Source organism: Somniosus microcephalus, chromosome 13 (genome assembly GCF_052327205.1).
Source record: "Somniosus microcephalus isolate GS21.2 chromosome 13, FLI_Smic_1.0, whole genome shotgun sequence".
NCBI classification, from domain to species: domain Eukaryota; kingdom Metazoa; phylum Chordata; class Chondrichthyes; order Squaliformes; family Somniosidae; genus Somniosus; species Somniosus microcephalus.
In genome coordinates, this window is record NC_140999.1 from 91,921,370 (window position 1) to 91,939,635 (window position 18,266).

Here is an 18,266-nt window from a genome sequence, read left to right on the forward strand (position 1 = left end):
TATAGGGGGAGTCTCTATTGGGGACTCTATATAGGGAGAGTCTCTATAGGGTGAGTCTATAGGTGAGAGTCTCTATAGGAGGGTGCCTCTATAAGGAGAGTCTATATAAGGAGAGTCTCTATAGGGAGAGTCTGTATAGGTGGGAGTCTCTGTAGGGAGAGTCTCTATAGGAGGGAGTCTCTATAGGAGTTATTCTCTATAGGGGTACTCTCTATAGGGGGGTCTATAGGGGGAGTCTTTATAGGGGGAGTCTCTATAGGGGGAATCTCTATAGGGGGAGTCTCTATAGGGGGATTTTCTATAGGGGGATTCTCTTTAGGAGGGTCTCTAAAGAGATAGTCTCTATAGGGGGAGTCTCTATAGGGGGTGTCTCTATAGGGTGAGTCTCTATAGGGGAGATTCTCTATAGGAGGGAGTCGCTAAAGGGGGAGTCGCTATAGTCGGGAGACACTATAGGGGGATAGTCTATAGGGAGAGTATCTATAGGGAGATACTCTATAGAAGGAGTCTCAATAGGGGCATCTGTATAGGTGGAGTCTCTATAGGGGGAGTCTAAATAGGGGACCATCTCTATAGGAGGGAGTCGCTAAAGTGGGAGTCTCTGTAGGGGGAGTATCTATAGGCGAGATTACCTCTATAGGGAGAGTCTCTATAGGGGAGTCTCTATAGGGGAGAGACTCTATAGGTAGAGTCTCTATAGGTGGTCTCTATAGGGGAGAATCTATAGGTGGATTCTCTATAGCAGGTCGACTCTATCGGGGGGTCATTAGGGAGAGTCTCTATAGGGGAGTTTCTATAGGGGCAGTCTCTATAGGGGAGATTGTCTCTAAAGGGAGAGTCTCTATAGGTGGAGTCTCTATATGGGAGACTCTACAGGGGGAGTCTCTATAGGGGAGAGACTCTATAGGGATTGTTTCAATAGGGAGAGTCTCTAAAGGTGGAGTCTCTATAGGGGGAGTCTATAGGGAGAGTCTCGATAGGTGGAGTCGCTATAGGAGGAGACATTGTAGTCAGAGTCTCTATAGGGAGAGTCTCTAGAGGGGGAGTCTCTATAGGGGAGTGTCTCTGTAGGGGGATTCTCTATATGGAGAGAAACTATAGGGGAGTCTCTATAAGGGGAGTCCCTATAGGGGGAGTCTCTATAGGTGAGAGTCTCTATAGTGAGAGACACTATAGGGGAAAGTCTCTATAGGGAGAGTCTCTACAGGAGGAGTCTCTATAGGGGAATGTCTCTATAAGGGGAGTCTCTATAGGGGGAGACTCTATAGGGGAGAGTCTCTACAGGGAGAGTCTCTATAGGGGCAGTCTCTGTAGGGAGAGTCTCTATAGGGGCAGTCTCTATAGGGAGAGTCTCTATAGGGAGAGTTTCTATAGGGGGAGTGTCTCTTTAGGGAGAGTCTCTATAGGGAGAGTATCTATAGGGAGAGTCTCTATAGGGGGAGTCTCTATAGGGGGAGAGCCTCTATAGGGAAAGTTGCTATAGGGAGAGTCTCCATAGGGGAGAGGCTCTATAGGGAGAGTCTCTATAGGGGAGAGTCTCTATGGGGGAGAGACCCTATAGGGAGAGTCTCTATAGTGGGAGAGTCTCTATAGTGGGAGAGTCTCTATAGGGGAGAGCATCTATAGGGGAGAGCATCTATAGGGTGTGTCACTGTAGGGAGCGCCTTTATAGGGGGAGAGTCTCTATAGGGGAAGTCTCTATAGGGAGAGTCTCTATAGGGAGAGTCTCTATAGGGGGAGTCTATAGGGAGGGTCTCTATAGGGAGAGTCTCTGTAGGGGGAGTCTTTATAGGAAGAGTCTCTATTGTGAGAGTCTCTATCGGGGGAGTCTCTATAGGAGGGTCTCTATAGAGAGAGTCTCTATAGGGGGAGTATCTATAGGAGGGTCTCTATAGAGAGAGTCTCTATAGGGGGAGTATCTATAGGGGGAGTATCTATGGGGTGTGTGTCTATAGGGATAGTCTCTGTAGGGGGAGTCTCTATCGGGGGAGTCTCTGTAGGGGGAGTCTCTATCGGGGGAGTCTCTGTAGGGGGAGTCTCTATAGGAGGTGTGTCTATAGGGAGAGTCTCTATCGGGGGAGTCTCTATAGGAGGTGTGTCTATAGGGAGAGTCTCTATAGCGGTAGTCTGTATAGGGAGAGTCTCTATAGGGGGAGTCTGTATGGGGTAGTCTCTATAGGGAGAGTCTCTATAGGTGGAGTCTCTATAGGGGGGACACTATAGGGAGAGTCTCTATAGGGGGAGTGTCTATAGGAGGGAGTCTTTATAGGGAGAGTCTCTATAGGGGAGTCTCTATAGGGGTAGTCTCTATAGGAGGGAATCTCTATGGGGTAGACTCTATACGGGAGAGTCTCTATAGGGAGAGACTCTATAGGGGAGTCTCTATAGGGAGAGTTTCTATAGGGGTAGTCTCTATAGGGGGAGTATCTATAGGGGGAGTCTCTATGGGGTGTGTGTCTATAGGGATAGTCTCTGTAGGGGGAGTCTCTATCGGGGGAGTCTATAGGGGGATCTCTATAGGGGGATTCTCTATAGGAGGAGTCTCTATAGGGGAGAGTCTCCATAGTGGGAGCGTCTATAGGGGACACTCTATAGGGTACTGTATCTATAGGGGGGAGTCTCCATAGGGGGAGTCTCTATAGGGGGAGAGTCTCCATAGTGGAGTCTCTTTAGGGAGAGTCTCTATAGGGGGAAAGTCTCTATAGGGGGAGTCTCTATAGGGAGAGTCTCTATATGGGGATTCTCTATAGGGGAGACTCTATAGGGAGAATCTCTATAGGTGGAGTCTCTGTAGGTGGAGACATTATAGGTAGAGTCTCTATAGGGAGAGCCTCTATGTGGAGTCTCTATAGGGGGAGTCTCTATAGGGGAGGGTCTCTATAGGGGGAGTCTCTAAAGGGAGAGTCTCTATAGGTGGAATCTCTATAGGAGGAGTCTCTATATGGAGAGTCTCTATAGGAGTGAGTCTCTATAGGGGTGTCTCTATAGGGGGAGTCTCTTTGGGGGAGCATCTCTATAGGTGGAGTCTCTATACAGGAGCGTCTCTATAGGGAGAGTCTCTATAGGGGAGTCTCTATAGGTGGAGTCTCTATACAGGAGCGTCTCTATAGGGAGAGTCTCTATAGGGGGAGCCTGTATAGGGAGAGTCACTATAGGGAGAGTCTCTATAGGGGGAGTTTCTATAAGGAGAGTCTCTATAGGGGGAGTCTCTAATAGGGGGTCTCTATAGGGGAAGTCTCTATAGGGGGAGTCTCTATAGGGGGAGTCTCTATAGGGGGAGTCTCTATAGGGGGAGTCTCTATAGGGGGAGACTCTATAGGGGGAGTCTCTATAGGGGGAGTCTCTATAGGGGGAGTCTCTATAGGGAGAGTCTTTATAGGGGAGAGTCTCTTTACGGTGAGTCTCTATAGGGAGAGTCTCTATAGGGGGAGTCTCTATAGGGAGAATCTCTATAGGGAGAGCCTTTATAGGGGGAGTTTCTATAGGGAGAGTCTCTATAAGGGGAGTCTCTATAGGGGAGTCTCTAATAGGCGGTCTCTATAGGGAAATCTCTATAGGGGGAGTTTCTATAGGGGAGTCTCTATGGGGGAGTCTCTATAGGGGGTGTGTCTATAGGGGGAGTCTCTATAGGGGGTGTCTCTATAGGGGGAGTCTCTATAGGGGTTGTGTCTATAGGGAGAGTCTCTATAGGGGGTGTCTCTATAGGGGGAGTCTCTATAGGGGGAGTCTCTATAGGGGGTGTGTCTATAGGGAGAGTCTCTATACGCGGAGTCTCTAGAGGGGGAGTCTCTATAGGGGGAGTCTCTATAGGGAGAGTCTCTATAGGGAGGGTCTCTATAGGGGAGAGTCTCTTTACGGTGAGTCTCTATAGGGAGAGGCTCTATAGGGGGAGTCTCTATAGGGAGAATCTCTATAGGGAGAGTCTTTATAGGGGGATTTTCTATAGGGAGAGTCTCTATAAGGGGAGTCTCTATAGGGGAGTCTCTAATAGGCGGTCTCTATAGGGGAAGTCTCTATAGGGGGAGTTTCTATAGGGGAGTCTCTATGGGGGAGTCTCTATAGGGGGTGTGTCTATAGGGAGAGTCTCTATATGCGGAGTCTCTAAAGGGGGAGTCTCTATAGGGGGAGTATAGGGGAGTCTCTAATGGGGGTCTCTATAGGGGAATTCTCTATAGGCGGAGTTTCTATAGGGGAGAGTCTCTATAGGGGAGAGTCTCTATAGAGGGAGTCTCTATAGGGAGAGTCTCTATAGGGGGGTCTCTATAAGGGGAGTCTCTATAGGGGGAGTCTCTATAGGGGGAGTCTCTATAGAGGGAGCCTCTATAGGGGGTGTCTGTATAGGGGGAGTCTCTGTAGGGGGAGTCTCTATAGGGGGTGTGTCTATAGGGAGAGTCTCTATAGGGGGGTCTCTATAAGGGGAGTCTCTATAGGGGGACTCTCTATAGAGGGTGTGTCTATAGGGAGAGTCTCTACAGGGGGTCTCTATAAGTCGAGTCTCTATAGGGGGAGTCTCTATAGAGGGAGCCTCTATAGGGGGTGTCTGTATAGGGGGAGTCTCTGTAGGGGGAGTCTCTATAGGGGGTGTGTCTATAGGGAGAGTCTCTATACAGGGAGTCTCTATAGGGGGTGTCTCTATAGGGGGAGTCTCTATAGGCGGAGTTTCTATAGGGGAGAATCTCTATAGGGGGAGAGTCTCTATAGGGGGAGTCTCTATAGGGGAGTCTCTATAGGGGGAGTCTCTATAGGGGGAGTCTCTATAGGGGAAGTCTGTATAGGGGGAGTCTCTATAGGGGAGAGACTCTGACGTAACAAAACTACCAGGCGCTTGGTCTAAGTATTAAACAAGGCTTTAATCAATGTTTTTCAACATGGGGATCTAGTTATGTCCTTCATGAGTTCCTGTTAAAGAATGTCCTGAGCAAGCTGGGCCCATGCCCAAGTATTTATACTCTCCCTGGGCAGTGCCACCAGCAGGCCGCCCAGTATCATTTCATAAGTCATTTCCACATGAATGACAAGATTCATGTCAGAGGGGGAGTGTCTATGTAGGGGAGAGTCACTATAGGGTGCATCTCTATAGGGGGAGACTCTATAGGGGGAGTCTCTATAGTGGAGAGTCTCTATAGGGAGAGAGACTCTACATGGGGTGTGCCTCTATAGGGGAGGGTCTCTATAGGGGGAGAGTCTTTATAGGGGCGTGTCTATTGGGGTAGTCTCTATAGGGGAGACTCTATAGGGGGAGACTCTATAGAGGAGAGACTCTATAGGTGGTGTTCTGAACTTATTACACGCAGATAGCACCCTCTAGTGGTAGTTAGTGTATAGCAGTGTTATTGTATAGCAGGGTGTTATTTGACCTTCTTCCTGTTTGCCCCGGAAGTAGTATTCCAGGGAGTAGCTGCTGAGTTGTGAAGAAAGCCACATGAGGCATTCTCAATCCTGTTCCATCCTTCTTATATGCTAGGCAAGATGCAATGTCTGTGAGTATCCTTGTTTAGTAACATGATAACAACCTTGTCAGTATTTTGACAATACTTTGTCTATAAGAAGTTATTAGCTGTTAGCTACCGAGGTTTAGCTTCAGTGCTATTTAGTTATACAATTAGCCTATTCTGTTGTCATAAATGTGGTGTATGTGCCTTTAAGAGCAATTATGGTGTATGTGCCTTTAAGAGCCCCAGGTGTGCGTAATGCCAGTAATTGCCACTTGGGCTATATAAGCCTGTGTATTGTGTATATCCTTTAGAAACCCCCCCCAGACTTGCTTAGTAAATACCTATGAACCAACTCCTGTCTTCAGTGTCTTTATCTACACACGGACACTACAGTGGCGACGAAGTGAAAACGGACTTACCTGCAATTCGGCAGCACCTCAAGGACATCGATTCCTCCAGCGTCCAGAAGACTCAAGGAAGTAAGAGAAACTGTGGTTTCACCAGCTGGCCAAGCTGGTGACAGGTACTGCGCTAATCCTTCCTGGGCATCAGGCTGGAGCTCCAGCGGTGGGCTCTACAGCTGAGACAGGCAGCGAAATCGGAGGCAAGCAATAACGGACTGGGAGGGTGCACTCGAGAGACGGCCGGCGTGGCAAGCAGGTCAGCGTTTAGACCTCCGTCGGGAACGAGTCTCCAACAGTGAATAAACAGCGTTGTTATCAGTAGCAGTGGCGGGAAAGCGCGGGAAGCGCCATATCGTTGCTACAGAGAGAAAAAAAAAGCGCGGGAAGCACCATATCTTTTCTGAAATGCCTAAATCTGGTAATATTGAGGCTTTTGATGGCGAAATAGAAGATTGGACCACATACGTGGAAAGAGTAGAGGTTTATTGCACTGCAAATGGAATAACAGATGAAAAAAAAGCTTCAGTACTTCTGAACTTAATGGGCGCGAAGACATACGGGCTGTTACGAAATTTAATCACTCCAGCCAAACCAAAGGACAAGACTTTTAAAGAAATTGTTGATACCCTGCAGGAGCATTTAAACCCAACACCGCTGCTGATAGCGGAACGATTCAAGTTCTTCAAGAGAAATCAACACAAGAATGAAAGTAACGCTGATTACCTAACCGAATTAAGAAAGCTATCAAAGTACTGCGAATTCGGAGCAGGACTATTGGATTATCTTCGAGACAAATTTGTTTGCGGTCTCTTAAGTGAAGGAACACAAAGAAGACTGCTTTCTGAAAAAGATTTAACATTGGACAAAGCTTTCAGTATGGCTGTATCATACGAAGCAGCAGCAAAAGGAGCTGCAGAGATACAACAAGAGACACAGGACTTCGGCACCCATAAAATGACACAGGAGTTCGGAAGATGTTATCGCTGCGGCAGATCCACCCATAACCAGAGGGACTGCTGGTTCAAGGGCAAAGCATGCAGGCAATGTGGTAAGATTGGACACATTGCACGGGTATGCCAATCTGGACAAAATAAATCCACTGACAGAAAACAAAAAATCAATAAAGAAAAGTACAGGAAGGTACAAATGATGGTGGACAGTAGCTCCGAAGACCAGAATAGCGATAGCGACTCCGGAAACAAGAGACTAAGCTGTCTCAAATTACATAATGTACTTGCCAAAGAGGATTACCAAACCATTTGGGTTACCCTCACAATAGCAGGGTCCCCAGTTAAAATGGAGCTAGATACAGGATCAGCTCTAACCGTAATAAATCGACGAGATTACGAGAGGCTATTTTCGCATATACCTCTAAAAGACACATCCATTATCTTAAAAACATATACGGGGCAGAAAGTCTACCCCAAAGGAAAAATAAGGGTGCCTGTGGTATACAACGGCAAAGAAATACAAAAGTTGTATTTATACATTCTACAAGATGGTGGTCCACCGTTGTTGGGACGTGAATGGATAAGGAAGATACGTTTAGACTGGCACTCCATTCAGGCACTGACGGTGACTAGTAAGGAAAAAAACAATGATGACATCATACCTGAACGATTAAAAGACATCTTGGCCAATGCCAAAGAAGTGTTTCAAGAGAAACTAGGAACCTTGAAAGGCATCACCGCCTCAATAAAAGTGGAAGATACAGCAATTCCAAAATGTTTTAAAGCAAGACCGGTGCCACACGCAATACATCCGGCAGTCGAGGCAGAGCTGAAGAATTTGGAAAAGGCAGGCGTATTATCCAAAATAGATTGGAGCGAATGGGCAACACCCATCGTTCCAGTCATGAAAAAAACATTGAAAAATAACTCTGAGGAACAGAAAAAAATTCGCATCTGTGGGGACTTTAAGGTGACTGTAAACCCGGTCCTTCACACGGTACAGTATCCTCTTCCGAGGATAGAAGATATTTTCGCCTCACTATCCGGAGGGAAACGTTTCACAAAAATTGACTTGGCACAGGCATATCTACAGATAGAGGTTGAGGAGACCTCTAAAACGTATCTCACAATAAACACACACAAAGGCCTGTACCAGTACAATCGACTGGTTTTTGGAATAGCATCAGCTCCAGCTATCTGGCAAAGAGCTATGGAGCAAGTCCTGCAAGGGATTCTGGGGACTCAATGCTACCTAGACGACATCCTTATAACAGGAGAAAACGACAACGAGCACCTTGCCAATTTGGAGCAGGTGCTCACTAGGCTGAACGAACGGGGCCTACGAGCAAATCGCCCCAAGTGCGAATTTTTCCAAAATCAGATATCATATTGTGGCCACATAATTAATAAGGAAGGGTTGCATAAGTCACCTGAAAAAATTGAAGCAGTTATAAAAGCCCCAGCACCTGAAAATGTTTCACAATTAAGGTCATTCCTGGGATTAATAAATTACTATCATAAATTTTTACCGAACTTATCAACTATTCTACACCCTCTTAATGATCTTCTACAGACAGGAGTGATTTGGAAATGGAACGAAGACTGTAAACGTGCCTTCCATAAATGTAAAGACTTAATCACATCCGAGAAAATTTTGGCTCATTACAACCCATCACTACCAATCAGACTGGCGTACGATGCATCCCCTTACGGCATAGGAGCGGTATTGTCCCATAGATTCCCTGATGGCTCGGAACGGCCGATAGCTTTTGCGTCACGCTCATTGAACTCAGCTGAGCGTAACTATGCCCAGATAGACAGGGAAGCACTCAGCCTGGTATGGGGAGTGAAGAAATTCAACCATTACCTACACGGACAAAAATTTACCTTGCTGACTGACCATCAACACCTCATCTCCATATTCAACCCTAAAAAAGGTGTCCCCATTATGACGGCACAAAGACTACAGAGGTGGTCCCTTTTTCTAGGGGCACACCAATACAACATTGAATACAAAGGGTCAAAACAGCATGGGAATGCTGATGGTTTATCACGCCTACCGTTGCCAACGATAGAAGAGGCACCTACAGTAGACCCAGTAGAGATATTCCACTCTACCATAGTGGAATGTCTACCGGTGACAAATTCTGCCATTGAAAGGGAGACAAGAAATGACCCTACTCTCTCACGGGTCTACGATTTAACAGTGAAGGGATGGCCAGCACATGGCGAACCACTGTTGCCAGCATTCTCACAAAGAAGAGAACAGCTGTCAGTGTGCCGAGGAACCTTGATGTGTGGATCCAGAGTGGTGATTCCACCCAAACTCCAGGATAAAGTGCTAAAGGAGCTTCACGAGGGGCATCTGGGTGGAGTGAAAATGAAGGACCTAGCTAGAGCGTTTGTATGGTGGCCAGGTATCGATGGAAACATCGAAGAAATGACCAAGAGCTGCCTAGGATGCCAGAAGGTCCAAAATGCTCTGCCACAGGCCCCTCTACATCCATGGGAGTGGCCCTCATCTCCCTGGCAAAGGGCGCACATCGACTTTGCTGGTCCATTTATGGACTCAATGTTCTTAATCGCAGTTGATGCACACTCCAAGTGGCCGGAGGTAATAAAGGTGTCCTCCACCACCACGGAAAAAACCATCACAGTATTAAGGACCATATTTGCCAGGAATGGGCTGCCGGAACAGATATGTTCTGATAATGGACTGCAATTTATGTCCGAAGAATTCAGTAAGTTCTTAAAGAACAATGGGGTAAAGCACTACACGTCCGCCCCATACCATCCCGCCACCAATGGATTGGCTGAAAGGTTTGTCCAGACCTTCAAGAAGGCCATCAAGGCCATGGGTAATGAAGACATAAAACTTCAGCACAAGGTGGATAACTTCTTATTTGCATATAGGAATGCAATGCATATGGTTACTAACCAAACTCCCGCCATGATGTTCTACAATAGAAACCTAAGATGCCGGCTGGATTTGGTCAAGCCCAACATCCGAAGGGACGTGGAGAACCAGCAGTTTCAGGGCATGAATGAAAGGCCAACTAGGGCCTTCCAGATAGGCCAACCGGTTTTGGCCCGGGACTACCGTACCGAGAAATGGCAGCCTGGAACTATCTGCACACGATTAGGACCACTGATGTATACCATGGACATCGGAGACAGCATAATAAGGCGCCATGCTGACCAAATCATCAAGTCATCCGAAAAGGGACAACCTACACCACCACTCTATACATCTAACGATGAAGTAGAGATACCCATATCTACCTCCGATCCGGTGATACTGGAGCCCAATGAACTCGACACTGGCCTTCAAGCCAAATCAGCCTTGCCAGAAGAACCTACTACACCACCAGAAACTACTACACCCCCGAGGCGTTATCCGGACCGAGTCAGGAAGCCTCCTGAGAGACTAACTTATAATTAATTAATACAGCAATGTATATTATTTTGCATATAACATGTAATTAATAATTACTTAAAATATGATGTACTAGTTAGCTAGAAGGGGAGGAATTGTGGTGTATGTGCCTTTAAGAGCAATTATGGTGTATGTGCCTTTAAGAGCCCCAGGTGTGCGTAATGCCGGTAATTGCCACTTGGGCTATATAAGCCTGTGTATTGTGTATATCCTTTAGAAACCCCCCCCCAGACTTGCTTAGCAAATACCTATGAACCAACTCCTGTCTTCAGTGTCTTTATCTGCACATGGACACTACAATAAACATGTTTATATCTTATGTAACATCTAATGTATAGTACTCAGCACTATGTACAAAACATACTTTGTCTTTGTTTACAGTTTCACAAATTTTATTCAAGTAAAGCTTCAAAACAGCAACCTGCTTCTCGAGGAATTATTTGAATGAGTGTTTAGCTGGCTGGATATCTAGATAGGAGTACGTCTAGCGAGACCAGTACAGTGAAAAGATAGCAATACGGCTAGCTGTGAAGAGAGGAGATCCTCTACATGGAGCAGCAAGGACTCAGAGTTAAATGGCCATCATCTAGGCGCAGAGTAAGCCATCACAACACAGCCAGCTTAAGTCTTCACCTTGTACATCACACTTACCTCACATCATCATGGCAGGAGGTAATACCGAAAACGCTACTCAGCAAGTAGAAGACCTTAAACAGTTAGACGAAACTGAAGAATGTGACAATCTATAAGCTCTCGTTACTACAGATCGTCAGCTGGTTCTAGGTCATCAGCTGGTTCTAGGTCATCAGCCAGTTCATGGTCATCAGCTGGTTCTAGGGTAAGCATGGCAATCACCAAAGCACGGGCTAGGCTAGAAGCAGCCCAAGCCAGAGCTGCTTATGCCAACAAAGAAATAGAAATAAAAATTGATCAGGCCCGTCTCCAAGTTGATCAGGCCTGTCTCCAAGTTGAAAAGGCCCATCTCCAAGTCACATTAGACACTCTGCAGGAAGAAAAAGAGATAGATGCTGCATTAGCTGAGGCACAAATATTGGAGGCAGTTTTGGTGGAAGCTGATCCTGAGACAGCTAACAAACCTTTAATTCCCGTTCCGCGTCAGAGTCGACTACAGTGCACCACAGATTACGTGAGCGACCAAGCCGACACACAGTTTACGAGAGCAAGAGATGAAGACCCGCACATCTCTACAGACTCAAGCACTTCATATAACATGCCCCATATCACCAACCAAGGTCAAAATGGATTGCGTGCCCCAAGTCACAGGATCCTCCCCCGCAAAACTGAGGACACCATGCGAAGTAATGGAGCGCTGAAGAGAGAAAGTCAGCAGCAAACTCCCTCTCGTTTCCTTGAGACCCCCAACAGAGCCCCTACTCAAAGCAACCATGGCACAGGCCCCACCACCTACGACCTTGCCAAATACCTTGCACGCAGCCAGCTGGTGACTACAGGGTTAACCACGTTTGATGATAGACCAGAGAATTATTGGGCCTGGAAGTCCTCCTTCCACGGTGCCACATCGGGCCTAGACCTGTTGGCAGGAGAAGAGCTCGATCTCCTTATCAAATGGCTCGGCCCAGAGTCCGCCGGACAGGCACGCAGGATAAAAGCAGTCAATGTGAGACATCTGCCAGCTGGGTTGATGATGGCTTGGGCGAGGCTGGAAGAAAGCTATGGCTCGCCTGAAGCCATTGAAAGGGCTCTCTTTGCCAAGTTGGAGAACTTTCCGAAGTTGACAAATAAGGAACCCCAGAAGCTCCGCGACCTTGGAGATCTGCTTTCAGAACTTGAAGCCGCAAAGCAGGACGGCTACCTACCCGACCTATTGTACTTAGACACTTCCAGAGGGGTAAGTCCCATCGTTGAGAAGCTTCCATTCAATCTGCAGGAGAAGTGAACATCATTCGGGTCAGAGTTCAAGCTGAAGCACAACATTACCTTCCCTCCATTCTCTGTGTTTGCCAACTTCATCCGTAGAGAAGCCAAAGCCAGGACCGACCCCAGCTTCAACCTCTTCTCCTCCCACACAGCACTTGCCAGAAGAGACAAGTTTGACAGACATGGAAAGACACCAATATCTGTCCACAAAATGCAAGTGTCTTCAACCGAGAACACAAGGGATCAGAAGAAATCTGAGGATATGAGCAAACAATGCCCCATCCACAACAAGCCCCATCCATTATAGAAGTGCAGAGGCTTCAGAAAGAAGTCCCTGGAAGACCGCAAACAGTATCTCAAAGAGAACTCTATGGCCTAGAAATTCAGTTTGGGCCCGCCAGCTCGCTTGCACCCAGAAGTTACCGCTGCGCGCGGAGCCACTTGCGCCCGCCGGAAATTCAGTTTCAGCGCCCCAAGTCGAAGCCGGCCGCTATTCAAGGGTGTGGCCGCCCCCGCTTGGGGTGCTGAAACTGAATTTCGGCGCGCTAGGTGCCGCAGCGCCACCCGCTGCGGAGCGGCAGGCTGCGGTACTGCAGGCCTTCCTCCCTCTCTTAAGGGGGAGGTGCCTGCAACAGCGAGATCGCCGCTCGCTAGTGCCGGCAAATGAGCCCGGCACCACGGAGAAGTGCCGGGCTCCCGGAAAACAGCTGGCAATGCCGTGGGGGGGTGGTGGAGGAGGCCGGGGAAGGAGGTGCGGGCAGGCGGCCGCCGAAAAAGCGGCCGGCCGCACCTCCGCCTTAACTCGCCCCACTAAGGCTGCAGGACGGCCCCGTTTTCAGATCGCTGTTTGCGGCCGCTGCGGAAGAGGCGGCCGCAACTAAATATGGCGGTCGGGCTGGTAGCGGGGCGGTAGCGGGGCACTGCGCACACCGATGACGTCATCAGTGGCGGCGCAGCGCTACTGGCTAACGCCACCATTACCGCAGCGCTGAATATCGGTGCAATCTCAGCAAGTGGCGCAAAAGCCCTCTTTGGGCAAAAACTGGGCGCAAAGCCTACTGAATTTCTATCCCTATATGTTTCAAGTGCTGCTCTTCCACGATCCATCTCGCCAAGAACTGCAAGGTAGATGCAAAATGCACAGAATGTGAAAGTGATCGGCACATTTCAGCTCTCCACCCAGGCCCAGCTCCTTGGAAGTCAGAGTCGTCTCCTCCCGCCTCAGAGCACGGCGGGGAGAGAGAGAGGGAGCCGCCTATCCGTAGGTTACATCCAAGTGCACCGAGGTGTGTGGAGAAGGAGTGAGCGCAAGAGCATGCTCCAAGATATGCCTCGTTAATGTGTACCCTGTAGGACGTCGCCAGGAATCTGAAAAGTTGTATGCCATACTAAACGAACAAAGCAATCGTTCTCTAGCAAGATCCGAGTTCTTCGACATCTTCAAGGTCAAAGGAAGTCCGTCGCCTTACACGCTGAAGACGTGTGCTGGACTTTCAGAGACAGCCGGCAGGAGGGCCTGTGGTTATGTTGTTGAGTCAGCCGACGGGAAGATTAGCCTCCCCCTTCCTACACTGATCGAATGTAATCAAGTCCCCGACAACCGTTCTGAGATTCCCACTCCAAACGCAGCTCATCACCATCGTCATCTGAGACGCATTGCAGACGAGACCCCACCTCTTGATCCAGACGCAGGCATACTCCTGTTGTTGGGATGGGACATCCTGAGGGTACACAAGGCAAGGAAACAGATCAACGGTCTGCATGACGCCCCTTTCGCCCAAAGGCTAGACCTCGGCTGGGTCGTTGTTGGAGACGTGTGTCTCCGGGGTGCTCACAAGCCATCTCAGGTGAGCACACTCAAGACTTCCATCTTGGAGAATGGTCGTCCAAGCTACCTTACCCCATGCAGTAGTCAGATCCGAGTGACAGAGAAGTTCAGTCATACGGCCCCGCCTCAGAAACCCCCAGCGCTGATCTCCACAGACAGCACACAGATGATGCTCACTGGAGAGAACCCGGGTCAGTCAGTCTTCTGTCGCACCGCCAATGACCACAAACTTGCTCCATCGATCGACGACATGAGATTCCTCCAGATTATGGACAATGAGGTCTCTCGTGACAGCTCTAACAGCTGGGTTGCACCCTTACCCTTCCAGAACCCCAGACGACGGCTGCCGAACAACAGGGAGTATGCCTATAATCGTCTTAACTCACTCCGTCGTACACTAGAGAAGAAGCCAAAGATGAAAGCACACTTCCTAGAGTTTGTCAAGAAAATGCTTGTCAACGATCATGCAGAGCTAGCTCCTCCACTCCAGGAAGGCCAAAAGTGTTGGTACCTCCCCTCCTTCAGTGTCTATCACCCCACAAGCCGGAACAGATCCGCATGGTGTTTGACTCCAGTGCACCACATCAGGGAGTCTCTCTCAATGACGTACTCCTCACAGGGCCCGATCTTACCAACAGCCTCTTGGGAGTGCTCATGAGATTCAGGAAAGAGCCCGTCGCCATCACTGCCGATATCCAGCACATGTTTCACTGCTTTGTGGTGAGAGAAGACAACAGAGACTTCCTCCGCTTCCTATGGTATCGCAACAACGACCCCAGCAGAGACATTGTGGATTACAGAATGCGTGTCCATGTCTTCGGGAATAGCCCGTCCCCTGCTGTCGCCATATACGGACTAAGGAGGGCTGCCAAGGAAGAAGAAGATGACTTTGGCAGTGATGTGAGAGGGTTCATCGAACGGGAGTTCTACGTCGATGATGCACTGAAGTCATTCCCGACCGAAGCAGAGGCCATCAGTACCCTTGGACGAGCTCAGGAACTACTTGCACTATCCAACCTCAGGCTACACAAGATAGCCTCTAACAGACCAGCAGTGATGGAGGTATTCCCCCCTGAAGATCGTGCTAAGGACGTCAAGGATCTAGACCTCTTCACTGATGATCTCCCCCTACAGCATAGCCTAGGAGTGTCTTGGAACATAGCAACAGACACGTTCACATTCCAAGCCTTAGATGACAAGAAACCCTTCACACGTAGAGGAGTGCTCTCTACAGTCAACAGCCTATACGACCCTCTCGGCTTCTTAGCCCCTATCACGATACAAGGCAGGCTGCTCCTCAGGGAACTCTCCACACGCGCTGAAGAGTGGGATTCACCCCTCACTGAAGAGATGGAAGCTGAGTGGGACAGATGGATAGACTCACTTCAAGACTTACAGGAGATCCAAATACCTCGCTCCTATACGTCCTTCTCTCCCTCAAATGTCCAATTCAAGGAGCTTTGTGCCTTTGCAGACGCATCCGCTAAGGCCATTGCAGGTGTGGCTTATCTGAAGGTCACCACTCAAGATGGACAAAGCAAAGTCGGCTTCATCTTTGAAAAGGTCAACTTGGCACCCCAGCCAGACCTCACCATACCCAGATTGGAACTGTGTGCAGCAGTATTAGCAGTTGAGATTGCAGAGTTCATAGTAGAGGAGATGGATCTGAAGTTCGACAGCATCAAGTATTATACAGACAGCAAAGTGGTGCTAGGGTACATCCATAACCAAAGTAGACAGTTCTACGTATACGTGAACAACAGGGTCCAACGTATTCAACAGTCCACGTTCCCCGACCAGTGGAGGTACGTCCCCACAGACCTGAACCCAGCTGACCATGGGTCTAGATCTGTAACAGCGTCCCTTCTCAGCAGCACGACATGGCTGTCAGGACCTGCTTTTCTTCAGGATTCGTCCCTGCACCCCTCGGAACCCAATGAGTCATTCGACCTCCTCAACCCTGTTTCTGACTCCGAGATACACCCACAAGTCACAGCGAACGTTACTCAAATCTCTAAGGACATGATGAGCACCAAACGCTTCGAACGTTTCTCCAAATGGAACACTCTCATAAAGACAGTAGCACGCCTAACCCACATAGCTCATACCTTCTCCCAGCCTACACAAGAGAGTAGCTGCCATGGGTGGCACATCTGTCGTAAGAGTCCCTCTGAAGAGGAGCTCAAGAGAGCCAAAATCCTTGTGATGAAGAGCGTCCAACACGAGTGTTACTCAGAAGAGTTGAAGTTCTTGGCAGCAGAACACAACCTACCACCTCACAGCAGTCTACGGAAGTTGCATCCTATTGTCGACACCAACGGACTTCTCAGAGGTGGTCCTTCTTTTGTCGCCAGAGGACTCCAGTGACAAGTAGAGTTAGGATTATGTGGGGTCATTAACGACCCCAGATGGGGAGTGTTCTGGACTTATTACATGCAGATAGCACCCTCTAGTGGTAGTTAGTGTATAGCAGTGTTATTGTATAGCAGGGTGTTATTTGACCTTCTTCCTGTTTGCCCCGGAAGTATATTCCAGGGAGTACCTGCTGAGTTGTGAAGAAAGCCACATGAGGCATTCTCAATCCTGTTCCATCCTTCTTATACGCTAGGCAAGACACAATGTCTGTGAGTATCCTTGTTTAGTAACATGATAACAACCTTGTCAGTGTAGTATTTTGACAATACTTTGTCTATAAGAAGTTATTAGCTGTTAGCTACCGAGGTTTAGCTTCAGTGCTATTTAGTTATACAATTAGTCTATTCTGTTGTCATAAACATGTTTATATCTTATGTAACATCTAATGTATAGTACTGAGCTCTATGTACAAAACATACTTTGTCTTTGTTTACAGTTTCACAAATTTTATTCAAGTAAAGCTTCAAAACAGCAACCTGCTTCTCGAGGAATTATTTGAATGAGTGTTTAGCTAGCTGGATAACTAGATAGGAGTACGTCTAGCTAGACCAGTACAGGGGCTGTGCCTCTATAGGGGAGGGTCTCTATAGAGGGAGAGTCTTTATATGGGGAGTGTCTATTGGGGGAGACTCTATAGGGGCAGACTCTATAGGGAGAGTCTCTATAGGGGGAGGGTCTCTATAGGGGAGTCACTATAGGGAGAGTCTCTATAGGGGAATTGTTTCTACAGGGGAGTGTCTCATAGAATCAAAGAAAGTTACAGTACGGATTGAGGCCATTTCGGCCCATCATGTCCGTTCTGCCCAACAAAGAGCTTTCCAGCCTAATCCCACTTCCCAGCTCTTGGTCCGTAGCCCTGCAGGTTAGAGCAGATCCAAGTACTTTTTAAATGTGGTTAGGGTTCCTGCCTCTACCACCCTTTCAGACAGCGAGTTCCAGACCCCCACAACCCTCTGGGTGAAGATATTTCCCCTCAAATCCCCTCTAAACCTTCCCCAAATTACTTTAAATCTGTGCCCCCTGGTTTTTGACCCCTCTGCTAAGGGAAATAGGTCCATTCTATCCACTTTATCTATGGCCCTCATAATTTTATACACCTCAATATGGTCTCCCCTCTGCCTCCTCTGTTCCAAGGTAAACAGGCCCAACCTATCCAGTCTTTCCTCATAGCTAAGATTCTCTACTCCCGGCAACATCCTTGTAAATCTCCTCTGCACCCTCTCTAGTGCAATCACATCTTTCCTGTAATGTGGTGACCAGAACTGCACGCAGTACTCTAGCTGAGGCCTATCTAGTGTTTTATACAGTTGAAGCATAACCCCCCTGCTCTTGTATTCTAAGCCACGGCTAATAAAGGCAAGCATTCCGTATGCCTTCTTAACCACCTTATCTACTTGGCCTGCTACCTTCAGGGATCTGTGGACATGCACTCCCTTTATTCCTCTACACTACCCAATGTCCTACCATTTATAGTGTATTCCCTTTCCTTGTTAGCCCTCCCCAAATACATTACCTCACACTTCTCCAGATTGAATTCCATTTGCCACTGTTCTGCCCACCTGACCAATTTATTGATATCTTCCTGCAGTCTACAGCTTCCTTCTTCAGTATCAACCACACAGCCGATTTTAGTGTCATCTGCAAACTTCTTAATCATACCCCCTATATTCAAGTCAAGATTGTTGATATATACCACAAAAAGCAAGGGACCTAGTACAGGAAACTCTTTTTTATCCGGCACCGACAAACCAGCATGGTGCCAGTTGATCAAAAAGTCCGGATTACAGAGAGGTATACTTATCAAGGTACGAGAGCCCCGTACACGGCCACAGGCGCAGGAGCCCCGGTTACACAGCCACTAATATATAGTAAAACTTACCTGAACCTACTCCTCAATTT